Here is a 24,556-nt window from a genome sequence, read left to right as displayed (position 1 = left end):
ATAACTCTCTTCAATTACTTTTTTCCCAAGTTTTTATTTAAATTCCAGTTAGTTAACATACAGTGTAATATTAGTTTCCATGCACAATTTAGTGATTCAGCACTTCCATACAACACCTGGTGCTCGCCAAGACAAGTGTGCTCCTGAATCCCCATCACCCATTTCACCCACCCCCCCTCCCACCTCCCCTCTGGTAACCATCAGTTTGTTCTCTACAGTTAAGAATCTGTTTCTTGGTTTGCCTTTCCTCCCCCTCCCCGAATGTTCATCTGTTCTGTTTCTTAAATTCCACATATGAATGAAATCGTATGGTATTCATCTTTCTCTGATCTTCAATTACTTTCTTAATGACTGTCCTCTTTGGCTTCCCCCCCCCTTATACTTCAACTTACCACGAACTACAACTATCTCCCTTCCCTTGTGTTTCCCTAAGTCAATGGTTCTCAACCTTGGCTGCATACTGGAATCATCTGGGGAAGTTTAAAAAAATATGAATTCCTGGGTCCTACTACCAGAGTTTCTGACTTAACTGGCCTAGGTGGGGGATGGTCAAGGAATGAAATTTTTCTAATGCACAGCTCACTTATGTTGAGAGCCTCTGCCAGATACCCTCAGAAATTCACTGATTGGTCCATAAAGATAACCTGTTCTGGATTTGCAAAATACTAGACTGAAGGCACATTAGAATCACACCCTTAATTTACATCTGTCATATAATACTACTTTAGTAAATATGCCAGTGAAGTTTTATAAATCACTAATTATAATGAATGGCCAGTATCCTGCTAAAAGACTATGGAAGAGAGGGAAAAAGTTACACTGGAGTTTCTGACTCAGAAACACATTTAGTTTATGATTTTTTTTTACCAAGGACCCAGAGTCCTTCAAATCCACATGGTCTGTTATCAAAAACAGTTTTTTGTGGCCAACCCCAAAGAAGCACAAGAACATACCATGTATTTTCATGACTCTGTTCATACCGATATTTCTGTCTGGAACACCCTACCCTTCCGCTGTCTGCATGGAAAACTCCTATTTGTCCTTCAAAGCCCAGTTCAATCTATTGCTTCCTTTAGTCATTCATTCATCAAAAACAGAATCTACTCAGTGTCAGGGATTTTTCCCAGGCAATGGAGATACAACACTGTACAAGACCTAATCACTGGTCTCACAGTGCTTACATTCTACTTAGGAAGCCAGACAGTAAACAAGGAGGCAAATTAAAATAATTCCAAATGGTGGTTAAGTGATATAAAGAATATAAAGCAATCTAACAGTACAGAGTAACGGTAGATAGTAACTTTCCCCAAAAGCAGACTCATTTGGTCTTTCGAGACTGAATCAAGAACAGGGGGATTTACCATATTCCTTTTACATTCCCAGCATTCACTCTTAGTACCTACGCAATGAATATTTTGAATGAATAGAAAACATACTGGTAAGAAAAGAACTTGTTAAAAAAAAAAAAAACCTGCAACCTCTCTGGCCTCAGACCTAGTTTGCGGCGACATGGCTAAACGCACAAAAAAGGTCAGAATCGTGGGTAAATATGGGACCTGTTATGGTGCTTCCCTCAGGAAAATGGTGAAGAAGACTGAAATAAGCCAGCACACCAAGTACACTTGCTCCTTCTGTGGCAAAACCAAGATGAAAAGACGAGGGGTGGGGATCTGGCATTGTGGTTCCTGCATGAAAACCGCCGCTGGTGGCGCCTGGACCTACAACACACCACTTCTGCCATCACAGTAAAGTTGGCCATCAGAAGACTGAAGGAGTTGAAAGACCAGTAGAAGCTCCACCATTTAAAACATTGCTAGCCTATAATAAATGAATTAATTTATGTAACAACAACAAAAAAAGGCCTGCAGAAATAAGCATCAAAATCAATTGAGTCAAGAAGCATGAATCCTCACCTAAGTTTTTCCCACTACATATAAGATTTGGGACCAATCTTTCTCTCCTCTGTAAAATAAGTTGACTGGTTTAGAGCAGGATTATACTGCTCACCAGAGGTAAATAAAAAATGAAGTGCACAGGCAGAGGTTGTGTGGTATTGGAGCAAACAGGTTCCTATAGGGAAGAGCCACTGTGCGGATGCGAGAAAGTCCACCCCACAGGAATGCAGGCCCACTGTTGCCCTGAAAAGCCAGGAATCTGGATTTCATGTGTGTTCTCCCAGTGTTTAAATATTAAATACACATGCCTTCAAAATACCGTGTAAGCCAAACAAAACCCCATGTGCAAGGGCCAGACCACAGGCCTCCAGTTTGCAGCTTCTGGACTAGACCACTCTAAGCCCTTCTAGTCCTGACAGGGCTCTTCAAGGAGGTATCTTAAAAACACTGAAGAGACAATAGGATTAGAGAACAAAAAGAGAAAAGCACAGTCTCCGTTCCCAATGTTCCAATCAGATCACAGAAGACTCTTCTTCATAATTCCTCAGGCAGTAACTTCTTGTTGCCCAGAAAGAATATTATGTGTCCTGGACAATAAAAAGATCAATCCCAACCTCTCCTTTAGATTATAAAAGCAGTAAGTCCATTATATTTTTAGTGATCTGGAGTGAACGCTTGTGCTTTTGCCCATGTGTGCTTAATAAATATTCCTCTACTAGGCAATCAGGAATGCTTCAACAGAGGCACAACTCATGTGCACGCACGCACACACACACACACACACCCCACACAAAGCAAGGAAATCAATTATGCTGAAGACTGGCAAGATGCCCCAAAGACACAGCAGGAATTTGATATGAACAGCAGGATGAGGAAGAGAATGAATAATTCAGACTCCCTGATTCACTTAACAAAGTTCTGTCAAGCACAAGCTGAGACCCATGGCTTGTGGGCTGAGCTCCCTCATCTGAAAGGCAACGCTCCCTCACTGAATGGAAAGCCGACACTGCCTGTCCTGAAGGTGGGAGAGAGAAGAAATGACAAACTTGCACCGAGAATAAGTCAAGTTATTTTCCCAAGAGCCAATTCATCATAAAAGACCAAATCTAACAGATGATGTTTTCTTACCGTCATTAGCAGAGAAAAAGAACATGCATATTTTATTTATGTCCACCCTTTAAGAAGGCCTCCATTAGACTAGAAAGCCAAAGTAAACAAGATAATGGGAAAGGTGAAAGAAAAAGTATCAGCCAGAATAGCTAAAACTATACAGTCATCTTCCCAACCCCTACTGTCCTCCTTCCGAGGTTGAAGCAAGTTACCAACACGATCTTTAAACTAGCAATGATGACTGATTTATCAACTATTCATCAAATGCTTAACCTAAAATTCTACATTATTTTTTTTATTTTTACACAGGCAATTCTGAAAACAGATTCAGATCTATCCTGAGAATTAATCAGTCCTTATAAACTCAGTCTGTTGGAAACCAGAGTTTTGTGTGTACATATATATATATATGTATATATAGTAAAACAAAACAAAACAAAACAAAAAACAGAGCTGCTACATGAACGGCCTAGGGAAGAAAAAGAAATGTGAACCGACTAACCTGTTTTCTTGTGTCTCTACGATAGGGTTGGTGTTTTATCTTCCATTTTTGGTTTTCAATGACAAGAGTGAAATATTTGTTATCATTCAACATTTAAATCACTCAAATCTATGGTACTCACTGATGCAAGTAATTCCTTCAGTCTCACATCTGTGACATGTTACTTGTAAACCACATACCAAGAATGCATTAACTCCTGAGGGCCCTAATACTAAAATTGTGTTGATACAAAAATCAACACAATTGAGCACTAAGACTGTGAAGACAGTGTCCCTATGCAATAAGCAGATCCCAAGGGGCATCTGGGTGGATCAGTGAGTTTAAGCATCTGCCTTCAGCTCAAGTCGTGATCTCCGGGTCCTGGAATCGAGCCCAGCATCAGGCTTCCCGCTCAGCAAAGAGTCTGCTTCTCCCTCTCCTTCTGCTCCTCCACCCCCTCCCCGATCCCTGCTCATTCGTACACGCTTGCTCTCTCTCTCTCTCTCTCTCTCTCAAATAAAATCTTTTTAAAAAGTAAAAACAGGGGCACCTGGGTGACTCAGTTGGTTAAGTAAGTGCTTTCAGCTCAGGTCATGATCCTGGGGTCCTAGGATCGAGCCCCGCATTGGGCTCCCCGCTCAGCAGAGTCTGCTTCTCCCTCTCCCTCTACTGCTCCCCGTGCTTGGATACACACACTCTCTCTCCCTCTCTCTCAAATAAATAAATAAACAAATAAAATCTTAAAAAAAAAATAGATCCTAAATATTATACTAGTTGAGTAGCAGAACAGTCTTATCAAGAATTACTATCACAAAAAGTGCAGTCAAGAGTAAGCTCACACTCTTTTTTTTAAAAGATTTTATTCCTTCATTTTGAGAGAGAGAGAGAGAGCATGCACACAGGGGGAGGGGCAGAGGGAGAGAGCATTCCAAGCTGACTCCATGCTGAGTGCAGAGCCTGACACGGGAGCCCGATTCCACGACAAGATCATGACTGGAGAAGAAACCAAGAGCTGGACGCTCAACCGACAGAGCCACCAAGGTGCCCCAAGAGTAAGCGCACATTTCTAAAAATCATTTTAAAAATTATCCTGATTCCTCAAAGTTATCAAAAGCAACAAACAATTTCTCCAAAATTCCAATGGCTGAACAGGAGGTGTTTCAGCCCTAAAAGCAAAGAAGAAATAGCATTTTAAAAAAGTAATTAAGGGGCGCCTGGTGGCTCAGTCTGTTAAGATCTGCCTTAGGCTAATATCATAATCCCAGCTCCCCCCAATCGGGCTCCCTGTTCAGTGGGGAGTCTGCTTCTCCCTCTCCCTCTGCCACTCCCCCGCTTGTGCTCTGTCAAATAAATAAATAAAATCTTTAAAAATAAATAAATAAATAAATAAACAAACAAACAGCCTGCTCCTTCTGGTGACCATAACCAAATTTTCCTACCTGCTTCAGGTCAGCCCCTAAGGAATTAATCTATCACCCCATCATGAAGAGCCATGTGATCCAAAAGTAGTGGTTCCACCTAGAGACCCCCATGGAGGAGACAGTGATTATACCAGATGGAGACTGTTTGACCACATTCTATGTTACAGATCATAATTCAAGAGTTCACAAGTCAAGCTTCTAAGGGTCACAGACAGAAAAGGGCCTCTAATTTCCAAACGCTTCATGACAGGCACTTCTAGAAATTAAATAATATAAAGTCCTACCTGCTATTTCTTTTGTCAAAGAGCAAATAAGACTGCTGTTGATCAACTTTTAACAAGGCAGAAATGGAGAACAATCCTCCCAGAATAAGAATAAAATTTATTTGTTGAGTTTAGAGCAATGAGGATTATTTTTCTTTTTCAAATCTCCCCAAATGATGTTAACGGGCAGCCAAAACTGAGAAACATGGGTCTACCTAAGTTCTGAAACAAGCTAGCTAGGGCGGCCTAACTAGTGAGATAAGGATAATATATTCAAAGGAGGTTTTCGCCTTTGCATATGACTTTGAAATGATTATCTCTAGCAAAAGAACCAAATGCCACTCAGTGATCATTCACCCTGAAAATCTGGGACATGTATCCTACACAGATAAGGTTCTTTCAGTTCTAAAATCCTATAATCTCTCCAACCATTAACCATCCAGTAAGTACTGGGCCTACTATATACCAGGTACTGTGCTAGATGATAGGAATTTAAAAAGAAAAAGATCAAAGCTTAGTCCTTACCCTCAAGGAACTTACAGTTTGGTAGGAATTCAAAGTAAAGAGGCACTTGCAAACAGTGAGGTAAACGTTAGAAAGGGAAAAGTGCAAGGAGCTATGCTAGCAGTCAGGCGAGTTCTTAACCCCACCTGAGATATTCAGCAAAAGGTTTCCAAAGAAAACTGACCTATAAACCAAGATCTCAAAGATGAAGGTTAGTGTGTAAAAGGTGGAAAGAGAAGTATTACAGAAGTAACTTCCAGTAGAGGTGCATGCTCTGTGCATGAGCGGGTCAAGTCTTTGGGAGATGAGGTAGAAGCTGGGTCACCAGAGCTGCCTGATGGGACTAAAGGGCACTGATATGATCAGAGCTGTTTCAGATGGATCACTTCTAAGAAAGGTCACTGAGATGCAGTGGCACAGGATGGGAAGGACAAAACTGAAGGCAGGAAGACCCCTGGGTAAGCGGTGGCACTGGTCACTGAGCTACACAAGAGCAGAGTTTTGCCAAAAGGGCAGATGAGGAGAGGTCAACTGTAGACATGCTGGCTTTGCAGTAACTGCAGGGCACCCAAGTGCAGATGCACACGAACCAGCTGGAAACAGACATCTGAAGTGCAGGAAGGAGATCTAGGCTACAGATAACAATCTGGAAATTGTCAGCATATAGATGATAAAGAAAGCCTTCGCTGTGGATGAGCTTGCCTCTGGAGAACACGTATAACAGAGGAAAAGGCTTAGAGCGGAATCCTGAATAATAGCAACTTCTAAGCGGGGGCTGAGGAAGGAGCTAGGAAAAGTTCCTGAGGTGGGGGGGGGGGGGGTTAAAAGGAAAGGGCCAGAGAGGCATTTCAAAGACAGGGAAGACAGAAAGGATAGTCACTGGACTTAGCCACAGGGGTTACTGGTGACCTTGGGGGAATGGAGTTCAAATGTTATAGCTGAGGAAGAAACCAGATTGCAATGGGTTCAGAGGGTATAGACAATTATTTTGAAAAGTTGGTTTGTAGTTTATAGAAGGGAGAAAAGTAAAAAGCAGCTAGAGGGTAGAGGAGACTAAAGGACTGAATATGCTAGACTTTATTTAAGTTTAATGAGGGAAGCATGTATAATGTTGATAAGAAAAAATACAGAAAGGTAGATTTAGGGGCACCCGGCTGGCTCAGTCGGTAGAGCATGTGACTCTTGATCTCGGGGTTGTGAGCTCCTGCCCCACAGCGGGTGTAGAGATTACTCAAAAATAAAATCTTAAAAAAAAAAATTTAAAAATCTAGGAAAGAGATCCAAGCAGGATTCACCACGGAATGGAAGAATAATACATTTTTCACTGTAACAGACACAGTTTATGGGGTTGATAGCAGGAAGTTAAGACTTCCAATTTGATAGCTTCTATTCCATCTATAAATTAAGAGGCCAAAATTCATACTTAAGTGAAGGGAAAGTGAATGTAGGGCAATGACAAACATTTTGAAACAGCTCTGGTGGCAAATCCCCAGGAGGGGTCACTCAAAAACAGAGAGACTGCCAGGCCGGAGTCAAGGGTCCAGGAAACGTTGGAAACCATGAAGGCTGCATCCATCTAGGCCTGTGGTTTTGCCAGGTAAGTAAAACAAAATGAAAATAAAGAGAGAATACTGGCCAAAGAGCGGTTAAGCAAAAGAACTGTGAAATCTAAACAAGGGAGGGAGGGAGCAAGACGGGAGGTTCACAGGAAGGGAGAGAACACAGAGTGGGCCGGTACAGTGGACTTCTCCATGACACTGAAGAAAAGATGCAGTGGGAGTCACTGAATAAGAGCACTGGAAGAGCATTAAAGAGAAGATGTAATGCCCCGTCCTTAAATTTTCAGAAATGAAGCAGTTCCAGATGGACAAGACGGAGGGTGTATCCTTCGAACAGGCCATGCAAGTACCTTGCGATTCCAGTCAGGGAAGCTGACTTGCGAAGAACAAAGAACGGAGAGGCCAGGGCCTACTGAGGTGCTGGATCAATCTATCCGCACAGCCGCTGGGGTCTCCCATCTCTAATGACAATAAAGGTAGAAAGAAAGCCCACGAACCAGTGCCAACGTTAGGTGGTTTGGGGTTGGGGGTTTTTTGTTTTTATTGTTTTTTAACAAGGGAGAGAAGCAAGGTAATCGATAAATGACAGCACTAAGGGAAGAGGGTAGATGAGCCAGATTGCAAGAGCTTTTAAGGAGCAGGGACTTTCGCCCAAGGGTAAAAGATTAGATAGGCATACTGGAGAGGAGAGGGAGGACAGGGTACCAACCTCCCTAAAGAAGCAGAACAAAAACCACCCGGTAGGAGGGGGATGGGATATCCTCAAAAAGAAACCGAATTTAGTTAAGAGGAAGGAGTAGAAATAACTCAGTGAAAAGGCTGAGGATGAGGAAGACTGTTTACTACGCAACAGGAAAAATGGGACAGTCTGTGGAGGGAGGGGCCGCTGGAAGGTCAGGTCAGGAGAGAGAACACACAGTCGGGCCTGAGATCGCAGAGTATACAGATGGCCACCCTGGATGCTGACCAAGGAGTGCAGAGCTGAAAGAAATGATTGGTTTGGCTGCTGCAAGGTTTCTTCAAAAAGAAAAAAAGAAAGAAAAGAAAAGAGAAAAGGAGAGAGTCCCAACAGTTTCTTAATGGAAAACTGGCAGGGTGAAGAAGGACTTGGGCCTTCCGACAGGAGTCACCAACAGCGGGGTTTAAGCGAGCTTTCCGGAGGGGTCAGGGTCTTAACTGCAGGCCAAAACAGGACTACTGGAATCCCACGTGCTCTACCATACATAAAACAATGGCAGCCTCCGGTCTCTGGAGAGAGGGGGCGTCCTCAGGCTCTGCAAGGAAAAAGCGATGGCCTAGAATACCTATATTGCCACAGCAGACAAGAACACTGGGCAGAGTCAGTTATGATCTGGACCCATTCAAGCTGACCAGAACCCGCGCCAGAGTCAGGCTTCTGGTGCAGTATCAGTGACTGAGCAACCAATACGTAACATCAAATAAATAATGAGAGGCTTAAGATTCAGGAATTTTGATGCCTCTAATAAAAAGCATTACTAAGCTAAACAATTACACTGCTGCAAGTCTAACATATGTAACTGCTCCGGTGCTAAGTGCCTTACTTGCAATATCTCATTAGTTTTCACAACTCTATGAGGCAAAAACTATTATTAACATTTTACAGATGAAGGAACTTAGCCTCAGAGAAATTAAGAAACTTGCCCAAGGTTATAAAATGTATTAAAGCAGCAGAGCCAGTAGGACTCTAAACCCCAAACTCTTCATCACTGCTCTCTATACCTCTCCCGGCACCATGGGCGCTGCCAACCTCTCTAAGCACACACCCCCTTGAATATACAACTCAGAATAGCTGTTATTAGGGAAAACACAAAAGAAATAAAAGGCTTGGTCCTCAAGAAAACCAAGTCTGCTTAGAGAGACGAGAGATACACACACACACACACACACACTAAAGCTCTTCTCATGGAGACCAGACAAAAACTGACCCTCACTTATTATGTCCGCTGGGTCCCATGTCCTGTAGGTCTTGCCTCCCGTGTCAATCTCAACTTCAGAAATTTGAGACTAAGCCAAAACAAAAACAGCTACAGGGAGGGGAGGCATACATGAGCCCACCTTTGGACACTCAGCAGCGGTTTATTTGCACACTCCTATCTAACAGGACCTTAGCTTCGACGCTACAGCTTAAGCTACCTGAGCGCACCATTTATGTCTCTACCCCACCTTCACTCGGCCTCACATACAAGTAGAACTCACCTCCATTTCCCTTGTAGTAGAAAATGCAATGATACCCTGGCTTTCCTTTCAAACCACTCCAAGGTAGAATGAGATACAAAATAGTTCTTAAGTGCTCTGAAGCTTAATTAAGAGAAATATGATATACAAGTAATAATAACACATTTACCATGGAATATCTAAACAGCCTTATTCCACTACTAAAATCAACGGGGGGGGGGGGGCGCCTGGGTGGCTCAGTCAGTTAAACTTCTGCCTTCGGCTCAGGTCGTGATCCCAGGGTCCCTGCTCAGCGGGGAGCCTGCTTCTCCCTCTCCCTCTGCCTGCCTGCCTGTCTGCCTACTTGTGATCTCTCTCTCTGTCAAATAAATAAATAAAATCTTAAAAAAAAAAAATCAACTGAGGCACAGACATGCCACACATAAACATAGGTATATATAAGTGTTTAAAGCTTAAGCAAAGCTGAATTCACCCTTGCCTCCCCCCTTCCGCCCCCCCTCCCTGAACCAAAAAAAAGACAATTCTGATTATAGGTCAGAGCTGGCATCCTCAAAATGAATAAACCTGTTCCAGGTAACACCGCTGAAGTAGCAGGTGCAGGTAAAATGGACTTCAGCCACTGAAATCTGACCATTTCTAGAGGCAGTCAGTGAAATACAGGTACACTAACGGGAAAACAGGAAAAATAGGGAGGCGTAGCAGTTTCCAAATACATCCACAAATTTCTTTATACTATTCCCTTCAAGAAGTGGAGCCTAAAAAAAAAAAAAGTAAGTGGAGCCTAATTCTCCTCTCCTTAAGAAGAATTAGACTCAGACACTTGCTTCTAACAAATAAAGCAGAAATGACAGTGTATATCCAGGGACCCGATCATTAAAAGCACTTGCAACTTCCCCTTCACCTGCTCTCTCCCTTACTCGATCTCTCACTTGATCACTCACTCTAAGGGAAGTCAACATAAGGTAAGGAAGACACTCAAGGAGCCTAAGAAGAAGTCCTTAGGTCTCCTACCAACAGCCAGCAAGGAACCGACAACATGCCGATAGCCGTGAAATGAACCATCTTGGAATCCTCCAGCCCCAGTTCAGCCTTCAGATGAGTACACCCCCAGCAACAGTTTCACTGGAACTTCATGAGGGATCCTGAGCCAGAACCACATGGCTAAGCTGCTATTGGATTTATGACCCACAGAAGCCGTGAGATAATAAATGTCTGCTGTTTTAAGTCTGTTAAGTGTAGGGGTCATTTGTCACATGGCAAAAGAGAACTACTATCGACAGCATGTTGATGTACACTGGGTCCTGAGTCCCAAACTATCACTTGGGTTCTGGAAACAGACACTACCAGAGAGGAGCACACCGGGAGTTCAGTAACCTCCTCTTCTGTTTGGAGCAGTGATGGCTAACAGAACTATAATGAGAGCAAGAAATATGGGCCATTTATGTAATTTAAAATTTCCCAGTAACAACATTAAAAAAAGAAACAGGTAAGATAAATTTTAATGTACTTTATGGAATCTAATATATCCAAAATATTAGCATTTCCACATGTCAATATTTCATCATTCGTCAATATTTTTAAATCTTCAATGAAATTTTTTTTTCACCGAGTCTTTAAAATCCAATGTGTATTTTACACTCACAGCGCATCTCAATTTGGACTAGGCATATTTGAGGCCCACGATAGTCATGGGTGGCTAATGGCTACCATATTAGAGCAGGTCTAGAGAATTTTTTTCTGTAGCTTGTTATCCTTTTAGAAATGAATCTAGAGCTCAAAGAGGTAAAAGCAAAAAATGTTTTTAAATACCTAAGGAATTTTTTAAAATTTTCCATACTGAGATATATCATTTCTATAGGTTCCTGAGCTGGGAAGGAGTGGCCTTCATGGAAGGAAAAAGGGCAGTGCTTGCTGTTAGGAACAGGAGGGACCACTGTGAAAACATCAACATCAAGAATCAGAGGGAGTACAGAGAATATCACCTGCACTTTTAACAGACACTTCCTTCAGTGTCCGCTCATCTACCCATTTCACACACAGCCCTACAGCCATCTGAAAAGGAAAGCTACAGTTGGTTCTGAAGCAGGTCTGGAAGGAAAAGGGGTAAAAAAAAAAAAAAAGGCAAAGTAAAGGAACATTTGGCTTTCTCAAAAACACTTCTCCAGCTAACACATTTGCCTCCCCTCCCCCAGCAATGCTATCTGCTAAGATCACTGCCGTGAAGGGGGACAAATCAAAACCAGAGCCCTCAGCAGACTGTCATCTCCACAAGAAAATCTACCCCAGTGCAACCAGAGCCGCCCTTTTCTCCTCCCGCTCCTACTTCTTGAGAAGCTAGATTCAGACCGCTATGGAAAAAAGCCAATTGTGTGAGTCACTACAGCCATCCCAAGGGGCCTGGGCAAAATCCAGAGGACAGCTGGAAACAGCTGTTGTGAGGTCAACTGCAACTGGGGGGGAAGGAGGAAAAAGGGGATGAATTCATAGTTTATTACACATGATCCCATTCTGGCCTCAGAAAAGCTGGTTTTTATTTTCTCTCCCAAACAAAAAGTTGCTTCTCCCTTCTTACTTAAAATTCTTCTCCTAATGAAGGAAGCAACAACGGATTCACCACTATCGCCCCCTCAGACGATCACCCAGTGTGGGATACCACTCCCACTGTGTCTCCCACAGTGGGGGGTAAACAGGAACCCACCAGGTAAGGAAAAAACTATTAAAGAGCCATGGTAAAGGCAGACACCTTTGACTTGAACAAAACTCAAAAAAAAAATCACCAGGAAATATGAGCCTGCCTAAACTTAGCAGAGAAAGAGCCTCAGGGAAAGAGAAGTTTCACTCTCATTCCTTGCACGCTAATGATGTTACAAGCACTGTCGATGAAGGAAAAAGGAAGACATGCCGGAGAGGGTTTGCACGACTAGGAGGCAAACAGCCTCTAGACTTCTAACCCGCTTTCCTACTAGCCAAAAGAATGTCAATCTTCACACATCAGCCCTTGAGGTCTTGAAGAAATGGTGGCTGACATCTGGTCCAGATACTGTATTAAACAATGTAACAACAGGTAACAACAGGTACCTTTCCTACACAAGAATTTCTTGGCATCTGACACAAACTAGTATTACTGGGCACCGGTAATACAAGACATAGGGAACTGGTAAGCATGCTTCCTCTCCACCTGGTCTCGGTGCCCAGACAGGCACCCTTCAAAACCCCTGTGCCTACAGGTCCAGTGATTTCTATCCACACACACTCCACAGTGCTCACTGTAGTTGTGGATTCTACAGTCATTTTAGACATTCACATGGTAGAAGCAGTCCCTATTCCTCAAATTCACCAGGCAAACTACCCATGAGAAGAGCAGAATTGCTGCCTTCAGAAGAGGTCTAGGGAGATTTTTAAAAGCCAGTGAAAAATCCCTTCAATTCTCCCAGTTGCCCACCTGCCATCAAGTGACACTGTTCCTCAATTAAGATACAAAGATTCAAAATCTCTTTATTACCCTCCCTTCTCTAAAGTGCTGTTTTTCACTACAGAACTTTAGTTATTTCTTCCACAAATGTTTAAGTATTTACTATATTACATCATATATAGGACCTCTTGCAATGAACTTCCAAAGCCAGAGGCTGGAGATCCTGCCAAGAGCAGAAGGAACTGAGATGGAGAGGGAGTGTAGAGGAAAGTCTGAGTCAGCTTCCAGGGCCAGAGGAAAGTTTCCCTTGGCCTCCCAGGTTTAAGATTACAATAATTAATGACAACTTGTAAAAGTCTTAAAAACTTTTTCAGTTGCCAGAGCTTACATTCTGGATCCCTTTAATTTTTTCTCCTTTACGTCTCACCTTTCCAACTGTCCAGCAAACTCAGAAAAACAATTGTGGTACAATTCTATCCTAAATACAGTGTTTCTCACCAACAAATCAGCAAGGTTTAGGACCCTTCACCATATTTTACATCATCAACTTAAACTGTTATTTAACTTTCCTGAGTTTATACACCATCTACCCAACTAAATCAAAAGCCTTTACAGAACGTCCCCTGGATCTTACTCTTCCTATCCACACTACCTCACACTGAGCAGAATCTCAAACACCTCTTGGTTAGCTTTTATTTTAGATCAAAGAATGCAGGGATGAGACAGAGAGACTGGATTTAAAACGTGCAAAATGAGGAAGCAATGAGGGACGCCTGGGTGGCTCAGTTGGTTAAGCATCTGCCTTTGGCTCAGGTCATGATCCCAGGGTCCTGGGATTGAGCCCCGCATCGGACTCCCTGCTCAGCGGGGAGTCTGCTTTTCCCTGTCCCCACTGCTCCCCGTTTGTGCACATTCTCTCTCCCTCTCTCTGACAAATAAAATCTTTTAAAAAAAAAATGAGGAAGCAAGGAAGGTGGGTCTTTCCAAAAGAAGCCACCCTCCAGAAGTGGAGAAGAAAGTTTTTTTATCAAGTCTTGGGACAAGATGACATCTGAGGCCCCTGCATCTCCTCACAACAGCCAATCTCTGAGTAACACAGCTCAGCAGCCAAAGCCGCTTACACTTCCATCCCCTTCTCCTCCAGAAAGTACTTCTGATAACCGCAATAACTTCCTTTCCAATGAGCCCACGGTGGCAGCCACTGCCATAATAACCAGCAAGGATTTTAGTAAGTCTAGTCATCTGTTTTGAAGGGCAACTTGAGGAAGCCAACAGATAAGCATGTCCCATGCCCACTTGGGGGGGGGGGCGTGAGGTTGAAAAGGTAACAAGAAGGTTGTGAGATGAAATTACCACCAGCTGTAAGGTCAGAGTGTATTCACCTTAATATGTTCATGGTAGTAACCATACGATTTTCTTCAGGGCTTTTTTTCCCAACTGAGGCAACAAGAAAAAAGAATCATAATCAGGGTCCAAGGGCAAAGTACAAATTGATTTTTAACAAATAAGTAATGGAGGAACACCTGAGTGGCTCAGTCGGTAGAGTGGCTGACTCTTGATTTCTGCTCAGGTCACCATCCCAGGGCCATGAGACTGACTGAGCCCCGCGTCGGGCTCTGCGCTGGGGGTGGAACCTGCTTGAGATTCTCTTTCCCTCTCCCTCTGCCCCTCCCCCTCTAAAAAAATAGTAAGTAATAATTGAACCTTAGACTTCAGAGGGTCTGGTCATGTGAGAATTTCAGTTAACTACACATCGCTAGGCACGTACTATCATCCATGCCTAGCAGACAGGGAAACTACGAGGGAAGCAGTGGAGTAGCTCAGCCCAAGTCTTCATGGAAGACAGGTGTCCACAGGCAGAAGCTAGGCTCCTTAAAGGCATAATTTGTGGGGAGAACTTGTCTTAGACATAAGATACAAAACACAGAGGAACGCATTATTAACTTTATAGATTGAATATCTAAAAGCAGGAAATGCAGAAGTTATAGTTCTTACAAGAATGCTAAAACCCGTACATGATATTTAAACACAGAATTTTAGACCTAGAAAGGGACTGATTGCTAGACAACAAACAATATTATAATAACAATTCCAACACACACTTGTGTCCAAGGAGTCAAAGCACCTGGCTTTAAGTATTATGTATGTGCAGCATGAGGAAGACTGAAGCTTTAACTTTTGAACTTTAGGATTTGTGCTAATTCACAACTTTTTATTACACTTACCTTTGTTGTAAGAACGGAAGGAAAACGGAGGGATGGAGGGAAGGAGGAAAAGAGGGAGAGGGAATGAACAAAGGCACCCAAAATGTGCTTTACTTCCTATGATATGAAAAACGCATCCCACTTGGGGTCTCAGCAGCTACCTTCCTTGCGTCTGTTTTCCTTCGCTTTTCCTCGATCTTCTCTAGGGCTGTTTTGGGCTATGTCCACAGACCTGGTTTCTCCCTCTGCCCCACTTTGTGCCTTTTTCCTGTCTTCCTTCTGTGTCTGCCTGCCGACCTCTTTACCTCCTTCCCTACCCCTGCCCCCAACTTCACATCTCCACACAACACAAAAGTAAATTTCACTCAAAAGCACACAATTGTTATAACTGAAAGTTCCTTACAATGTTACAAATCATCTGATCTGATCCTCCCAGTTTAGGAAACTGAGGCTCTGAGAGATTACATAATTTGCCTGATGTCACAAAACTAATAAATAGAACTGAAACTAAAATCCAAGTTGTTCCATTAAAATACTAAAAGAAAGCACAAAAAGTTATTTTTATTTTTTTTTAAGATTTATTTATTTACTTGAGAGCGCGTGCACACCCAAAGGGAGAGGGAGAGGGAGAAGTAGATTCCCAGCTGAGCAGGGAGCCCAATGCCCAGGACCCTGGGATCATAACCTGAGCCGAAGGCAGACACCTAACCAACTGAGCCACCCAGGCCCCCCGAGAAAGTTACTTCTTAATCTCAGAGTGGAGAAGGTCTTTCCCAGGGAAAAAATAAATAAATAAACAAGATTCAAAATTTTGAAAATACCTTATATATTCAACTACATTCCAAAACATATGCAAACACATACACATATTTGATAATCTATAAACAAATTCAAAGGACAAGTCACAAAATGAATGGAAAATTTTGCAACATGAGTGACAAGAGCTAATTTCCTTAATGCATAAAGGTTCTTATCAATTAAAAAAAATTCTTTCAAACCTGAGTTCATGACAAAGAAATACAAATGAATTTGAGACATATAAAAAAAAGATCCCCTTATATTACAGACATAGGAAAGATCAAGATACCATTTTTCACTTAGACTGCTGAAAAATCAAAGTATGGAAACAGTTTGCCAAGAGGACTGGAAAAAGTCACTCTGCTTTGCCATTCATAGGAATATACAATTTTGGAGGCTGCTTGGCAGTATTATCAAAAATTTTAATGTACCTGCCCTTAGAAACCAACAATTCCACTTCTCAGAATCTGTCCTCATGTACTTACCTTTGTGCACAGAAGAACACATATATAAGCAGCACTGCTTATAGTAGCAAAAGACTGGAAACAACCTACATGTCTAACAACAGGAATGTTTAAACAAATCATGATTAAAAAAAAAAAAACTTTCTGTGGAATACTATTGTGGTCACTTCCAAAAAATGAGGTTGATCTGCATAAACGGAGACAAAATGTTCCCTAAAACATTCTGCTCAATGAAAAACAAAGAAGAGCCTTTAGGTATATAAAGGGGTATGCATCTCTAAGTACATACATAAACAGAATTCCTCTAGAACAGAACAGAAACTACCAAGGCTTCTATCACACCAACACTCCAAAAGGAACTCTAGGACTCTTCCAGTTCTGTAAAAAGCCCCTACATCAGTAAGTCCTTCTCGATTGCTAACATGCAATAACCTTCTTCAAAAGACTTGTCCCCTAATACCTCTCCCTGAACTCTTGAACCCTATACAATGAAGCTCTCTGTTCCTTCTCAACCCCTTCTTTGCCTATGTACCAGCTCATCACCTGGGTTCCCTGGTAACCCTTTCACACCTCCACAGCTTTGAATTTTTCTTCACTCAATATTTCTCTATATTAACATCAACTCATTTTCCCCATAAAACCTACCCCACAGCCTTCTGAAGCCTAAAGGCCATTACTAGGACTTGACATTCTCTTTGCTCTTCCCACTGCTGCTTTTGTAACAATTCATTTCATTCATTTTTCATCAAACATTTATTGGGTGACAACTGTATACCACATATAATAAAAAGTCAAAAAGAGAAACCTAACACCTGGTCCCTGTCTCAAGAAATGTGCAGCCTAGGACAAATGTTCTAAAGGAAACCTCTTGCATAGCATATAAGAGAAGGAAATAAAATAGATGCAGGGGAGGCACTCTGATGCTCAGCTACACATCCCAAACTGACAGGTCTGGCTACCTCTACAGAAGGAACTGCAGGTGGTGGTCAAAGTCACCACCAGCTTTCCATGTTTGTTTCTGGTTTTTTATTTGTAAGAATATATTTGCATATTAGTTTATAATTTAAAATAAACTTTAAAAAGGAGGTGATGTCCAGCTTATCTTTATGTTCCTAATGACTATCTAGCATGCTGCCTGGCAAATAAGCGGACCTCCATAAGCGATCACTAAATAAAAGCACAAACGGACGTGCAGAGTTCTACACAGCACAGTGGAAGGGAGGCGAAACAATCATATTCTGTTGCCCTTACTCAACAAAGTTAATGCAGGGTTTCTCTACCTTGGCACTACGGACATCTCAGACTGGATCACTCTTCATGAGGCAGCTGCCTTATGTGTCTTAAGGGTGGTAAAGCAGTACCCCTGGCCTCTACCCAGCAGACACCAGCAGCACCGCGACAGCCACAGAAATCAAAGACGTCTCCAGACGTCACCAAATGTTTTGGTGGGCAAAATCCCAAGTTGAGAACAACTAAGTTAATGCTTATACATCATTCTACTTCCTCCACTGCCATGACCTTCTGCCAACCTGCCCAATGATCCCAATGCTTGATCCTCAATGTCAGGACTCAGGCTGACAACCCTTCTGAAGCCTCCAAGTTCTTCAACCGATTTATTTCCAGCAGGCTTTCCTCCACCATAATCATCCATCTGATAACTATTCCTTAGGAATCGTCACTACCCAAACTCTTCCAACATCAAGATCTCAAATTTGGATCACAAGCTCCTGTCCTTTATCTTCTCCCACCCTCTTAACTGCACCTCAACTTGTTTGTTCCAGCTTCCCTATGCCCAGCCCAGGATAATGAGCACTTGGCTACTCGTGGGCTTCTCAGTACAGTCTGATAAAGTTAAGAAACCATCAGGACCCCCTCAATCCAAGCTGCCACTTAACTGAGACTTAGTAATCCTTTTATTCCACTTTTTGATGAATTCTTACTACACTGGAACAGCACCTTTTTTTTTTTTTTGGAAAGAGTCAAGATGTCCATCAACAGATGAATGGATAAACAGCACCTACTTCTAAACTTTCTCTCCTCTCCTCAAAGTGTCAACAACACCCTGCCTGCAGGCTACTTTTCTTCCCTAACTGAAGGAAAGAGACCCTCTGACATGAGCTTAGTCACCTGCCTTCTTACCTCACACACAGCTGGTGCTCAAAAAATAGGTTAGGAAGGAAAAACGTCATGGCTTTATATTGGCTCTATTTAAAAGAGTGATTTTTATAAGGAAAAAAAAGCTCTAAATCTCATTCTAATTCAACATTTTATTCTGCAACTCTAAGCAACCTCAAGGAAAGTCAACATGCCTCTCCAGTTTCTCAAGCTATCCCCACCGACCGATGGCACATACTGCTGCAGCAAAGGGTTCCTCGGAGTAATCATCAAAGCATAGTGAGGTTTTAGGATGAAAAATAAAGTATGAGCTCCAGCGGTACCTGACCATACAACAAATAAAAAGTGCTGCCCATAACTGTGAGTGACTCTCTATTCCGTAACTCCGTGAGATGCAGAGAAGTACCTGAATGGGCTAAGAGAACATCAATGAAAATCCCACACGCTAAAGACCCATCCCGTGGTTCTCTGTGAAGAGTGACCAATATTCTCCAAGAGTACAACCACTCTGCAATAGGACACAAGGCTTTAATTAATCAGGAGAAACAAATGTACAATATCTTTAGAATTAAATGTCCCATTTTCACCCACCCTAATGCCTTCCACAGGTACAAGCTTACTGTCAGAAAAAACAGACAGCATATGTGTTCCACTTAAAGAATCTCTAGGTCCCTACCGAATCTAAGGCATAACACTTTCCACCAGCTTTTGTCCCGTGAGATAATTATGGAATAAGAAGCTTGGCAAAAGCTTTGGCAAAATAGAGCCAGTCGTTTCTCAAGACATGTTCTAAACTTTTTTCTTGACCTTCAGCTTATGGTAGCTTAGACAAGTATCTTAAAAGCATTTCTAGTCAGCCGTTTTGGGTAACTTGGGAGCAAAATTATTTTTAGCTAAAAAAGTTTATTTCAATCCCTCTCCCATAACTCAGAAGCATCTAACTAGGTTTGGTTCAAGCTTTCCAGAATAATTTTTCTTTGAGTGAATTCAAAGCAGAGGACGTTCCAGCTTCAAAGGAGAAACTTTCTCCTTAAAGAGGCACTGACAACCAAAATGTGCTAATATACAAGATATGTAAAAACAGAACAAAACAAAAATCACTTGCCTACCTGCCACCTACCCTGGTATACTGTGAGATTAAGCACATTACCATTCATTAAATTTTTTGAATGCCTCCGATGGACAAAACATTGTTGTTACAACATTCCAAGCTATGAAGAGCAAAATGGGTGCCTGCATGGTAGAAAGTGCATCACATAAACTTAAATATGATGAAAGGGAACATCTGGTTCAAGTTGTTTCCATACAGCACTCAAACCATGATTCCAAATAGAGAGCAGGCCTCTTCAAGGATGAAGACGGCTACAGAAAAATAAGGAATTCTGCTAGAAGACAGCTCAACTACATGCATACAACATAACCAAATAGAGGTTTTGTTTTCTCGTTTTTCTTCGATGAACAAAGGCTGTCACTACTTCACCTACCATGAGGTTATGTTCCTTGAGTGGTGGGATAATCCAATCACCATCACCATCATGTCAACTTCAAGAACATCGATTGCAGGAGGACAGCAGTCTGTGGGTGAACTAACCACCAAAGACACTGGAAAAACCCATATCCTCATGCCCTCCGTTCCCACCCCACTGACCCACCTGTGGTTCCTCTCACACCTTGTCCTTGCAAGTACTGCCACTACTGCCTGGAATGGCCTGTCCCTCCTGTTCCTCCTCCTGCCTAGCCCCTACTTACTCACTCAGTCCTCAGCAACAGCTCCTGCAGAATGTTCTCCTGGGCCCATGCCACCCAGCTGGATAAGAATCCCTTTATTATGCTCCCATAGAAACGCTGTACTCATTCCTATCAGGGTACAGAAGCTCCTCTATTACCCTCAGGTTAGGTCTGGAATGAAAGGCTGTTCCTAAGTCCGCTAGTTCATAAAAGTCCAAACTGAAAAAATTCAAGGAACCCATTAGGTGTAGTACATCTAGTGAGGAAACATTTCTTAAGAAAACTGGCTTATGGTAATGGTTCTAACTTGTTTTATTTCTTCTCAACTCACTTTATGATTTGCCCTTGACTCTTTATAATTGTCTGTGTCACTGAATAATTCGACCTGTACCAGCTATCATTTCTCACATGACTTCCATTTGTAATCTTGTCTACGTTTATCCACCCCTTCATATCAGCATTTTTGTTATAATCAGAGGTTTTAGCCTCATGGAATAAGACACAGTTAATAAATATAAGCACCAGCAACACCCTATATACTAATAAACAATGTGACAGACAAAATTAAAATGGCCATGTGCCACCACCAGCACTATTTTTTTCTTTGTGGTAAGCAGAAGTGGCACACTTTTGTTCTAACACATGACTTCATTTTTCTATGAAAATTAGCAAATTCAAGTACTGTAAGTAAAATAGCCCCTATACTTATTCCTGTATCATTTTAATAAATTATTTTATTTTTAAAACAATGCAAGCATATAATACAAAACTCAAAAGGCACAAAAGACAATGATAACTAAACCTTCACCTATACCCCTACTTCTCTGTCACTTAATAACCTTCCCTCGAGATAACCCATTATCTGAATCTTGTGTTTCCCAGCAAAGAGTGTGTGTACAAGAATAAAAGCTCTTCTTCATTACACAACAGTAGCAAACTATACACTTTTCTGCACCTTGAATTTTTACATTCGATGTATTTGAGTCTTCTATGTTTGTTCATGTGGAGCTCTGATTCTTTGTAACGGCTGCATGATATCCCATTCTATGAATGTACCTTATTTTAATTCACAGATTTCCTGTCAAAGAGCATTTTGTTTTGTTCAACTGTTTGCCATTTCAAGTAATTTTGTAATGTATATTCTCACACACAGATGCAGAAGTATCTGTGGGATAAATCCCTAAAAATAGAGCTGCTAACTCAAAGAATACATGCATTTTACATTTTAGCAGATATTGCTAAACAGCTTTTCATGGAGGGTATGTGGCTTTTCACCCCACCAGCAACATGAGTAGCTATTTCTCTACCTACACACTTAGCAATATATTGTGTCATCAAATTTTTATTCCAATGTATAGTTGTTCCAGAAACCTCCCACGATAAACTTCACAGGTTCCATTATAACATTCCTTTAACTCTGCAACCCCACAATCTAGCATGTTGTACACATTCAAATGTTGTTAAATGAATGAATGAATGAATGAATGACCAAGCAAAAGAGCAGGGACTTTCGGGGCGCCTGCCTGGCTAAGGCAGTAAAGTCTGTGACTCTTGATTTCAGGGTGGTGAGTTCGAACCCCATGTTGGGCAGAGATTACTTTAAAAAAAAAGAGTAGGGGCTTTTGCACAATGAGAGGTTTACCTTTTTTGTTGTTGTTGTTAAGATTTTATTTATTTGAGAGAGAGAGATCACGAGCGGGGAGAAGGACAGAGGAAAAGGGAGAGGGAAAGGCAGACTCTCCCCTGAACATGGGAGTCTGACGCAGGGCTCAATCCCAGGATCCTGAGATCATGACCTGAGCCAAAGACAGATGCTTAACCAACTGAGCCACCCAGGTGCCCCAAGGTTTACCTTTAATATAAGGAATAATGAAAATGATTTAAATATCAGCAGTGTTTCCCTTTTAGAAGGGGAGGAGGTAAGAAAGGATGGATGGAAGGATGGATGGATGGAAGGATGGATGGATGGATGGATGGATGGATGGATTCTGATCTAAAGCAGTTTCTCCTGGGGGTTTTTAAAAAGCAAGAAATACTTGCCCAAAATAAAGTATTGTCCTACCTTAAAGATACACAGCCTATCTTCAAAATTTCAAGAAAGCAGAAGGGCCTCCAATGCAACTCCCAAAGGAACAGTAAGATTCCTTCTCAGAAATTGCCAGTGGGATCCTAAAGCTTCTCACATTAATATATTTTTACACAACTTTCCAAAAAATTGACTCTCATTGTGTACTGTACACAATCACATAGTTGGTTAACATTTCTTTCATTTGCTTCTACAGTACCTGGCATAGTTAGTGCTAAAAATCTTTCAGGCGATACAAATACTGAACTCTGCACTGCCACTGGTCAGCACGTGTTTGCCATGGTCTCTGGTGCCCCAAGCAGGTAAGACATACAGTGTTCACCATGGACCAGGCACTCCTCCAAACACATTTTACTGTATACACTAATTTAATACTCACAACTCTGCCAGGTAGAAACTATTTTCCCCATTTTACAAATGAACAACTGAAGCAGAGGAGGTAGGTAACTTGCCCAAAGGACACACAGATAAGTAGGTATAGAGACAATTTGAATCCAAGCAGTCTGATACCAGAATAGCTTTTAATCCAGTATTTTAAATACAGTATAATAACTGCTCTGATAGAGTTGTACTCAGAGTATATGTTCCCAAAGTACTAGGCTTTGACATATACTCAGTGTATACCTCTATCAGAACAATTATCACATGGCATGAAAATTATCTGTGTACACATCTACTTCCCCACTGCAAATTCAAGTCTTAGTCATCACTGTGCCTGACACTAGCGGACTCAATAAAATCTTTTTTTTTTTAAGATTTTTTTTTATTTATTCATGAAAGACAGACAGAGAGAGAGAGAGAGAGAGGCAGAGGGAGAAGCAGGCTCCCAAGGAGCAGGGAGCCTGATGCGGGACTCGATCCCAGGACCCTGAGATCATGACCTGAGCCGAAGGCAGATGCTTAACCATCTGAGCTACCCAGGCGCCCCTCAATAAAATCTTTAACTGGGTTTTAAGTTAAAAGATTGAATAAGAAAATATCATTTCTATTCCTTGGGCCTGTACTTCATATTTTCAATGTTGGTCCTCCTTCTGCTCCTGTGTGTCACCATTTCCTAAGACCCATCTCCTCTAAGGCAAGATCTCCTTCTCAAATTGCGCTACTTGCCTAGAGATGCTGGCCAAAGCTCTAAGGCTGCTTTGGGTACATTCTTGGGAGTCCAGAAACATCAGAGAGACCCACGCCACCATTCCTGCCGGGTAGCACCCTGACAGTAAAGCTCCCACCCCCCACCCTACCCCCAGCAGCCACCAACATAGATCGGCGGCTCTTATCAGGAACATGGAGTAACTTGAGCCACCTGCCAACCTATCTCTCGACTGCTAAGACAGGCGCTTTCTGCTATCGGGTTGCACAAATGCCTGGAAACCTTACACCAGGTATGAAGGAAGAAGCAATAGGGGAAACAACAGAGCATCTGGTGCCTCGCCTGCTTCCATTCACTGCGTGGGGCCAGAGACAGAGCAGGCCTCATTCACTCACCGCAAAGCCTTGGGACCATAAGGACTGTTTGGTGAGATTAGCATTGCCATATAATGGAGGTCAGCATCCATCTAGAGTGCAAGACACATCCCCACTGGCCTCATTCTCCAAACAGCTGGAATGCTACCTCCTCTCTAAAATCCTTGTGGAGACAAAGGTCCACTGCAGAAGCTAACGCTGAAAAGCACAGTTTTACTTCAGATCTTTAAACGCAGAAATCGCAGGGGTGCCTGGGTGGCTCAGTCGTTAAGCATCTGCCTTCGGCTCAGGTCATGATTCCAGGTCCTGGGATCGAGCCCCGCATCAGGCTCCCTGCTCCACGGGAAGCCTGCTTCTCCCTCTCCCACTCCCCCTGCTTGTGTTCCCTCTCTCACTGTGTCTCTCTGTGTCAAATAAATAAATAAAATCTTCAAATAAATAAATAAATAAATAAATAAATAAATAAATAAATGCAGAAATCTCTAAGGTCACCCGGGTGGCTCAGTCCTAGGTTAAGCGTCTGCCTTTGACTCAGGTCATGATCCCAGAGTCCTGGGATAAAGCCCCACATCAGGCTCCCTGCTCAGCGGGGAGTCTGCTTCTCCCTCTCCCATACCCCTTGCTCATGCTCTCTCTCTCAAATAAATAAAATCTTTAAAAAAATAAAATAAATGCAGAAATCTCTAAAGGTTAACAGAGCTAGAGTCAAGCCTAAGCATGCAATCCTTAATGCTATGTTTGAATCAGAATCCACTGTCTAGTAAACAGAGAAAAATATTCTGTGTTTGTTGAATCATATCTATTTACTCCCCATCAGGTGTCCGTGGCAGAGTGGTCATATCCCAAGGATGACGAGCAT

The 24,556-nt window shown here is 42.2% G+C and overlaps 1 protein-coding gene and 1 pseudogene across 11 annotated transcripts in view; one reads left to right on the top strand and one right to left on the bottom strand.

The window, feature by feature from the left end:
• Positions 1 to 24,556, bottom strand: part of RBFOX2 (RNA binding fox-1 homolog 2) — a 281,421-nt gene that overhangs the window by 241,295 nt on the left and 15,570 nt on the right. The gene's annotated exons all lie outside the window — the stretch shown is intronic.
• On the top strand, positions 1,453 to 1,790 carry LOC112831416 (large ribosomal subunit protein eL43-like; annotated as a pseudogene).

Source organism: Callorhinus ursinus, unplaced genomic scaffold (assembly GCF_003265705.2).
Source record: "Callorhinus ursinus isolate GAN/ISIS: 27379988/994484 unplaced genomic scaffold, GSC_fseal_2.0 scaffold14, whole genome shotgun sequence".
NCBI lineage: Eukaryota > Metazoa > Chordata > Mammalia > Carnivora > Otariidae > Callorhinus > Callorhinus ursinus.
The sequence above is the reverse complement of the archived record's forward strand: the minus strand, read 5'-3'. Positions and strand labels throughout refer to the sequence as shown.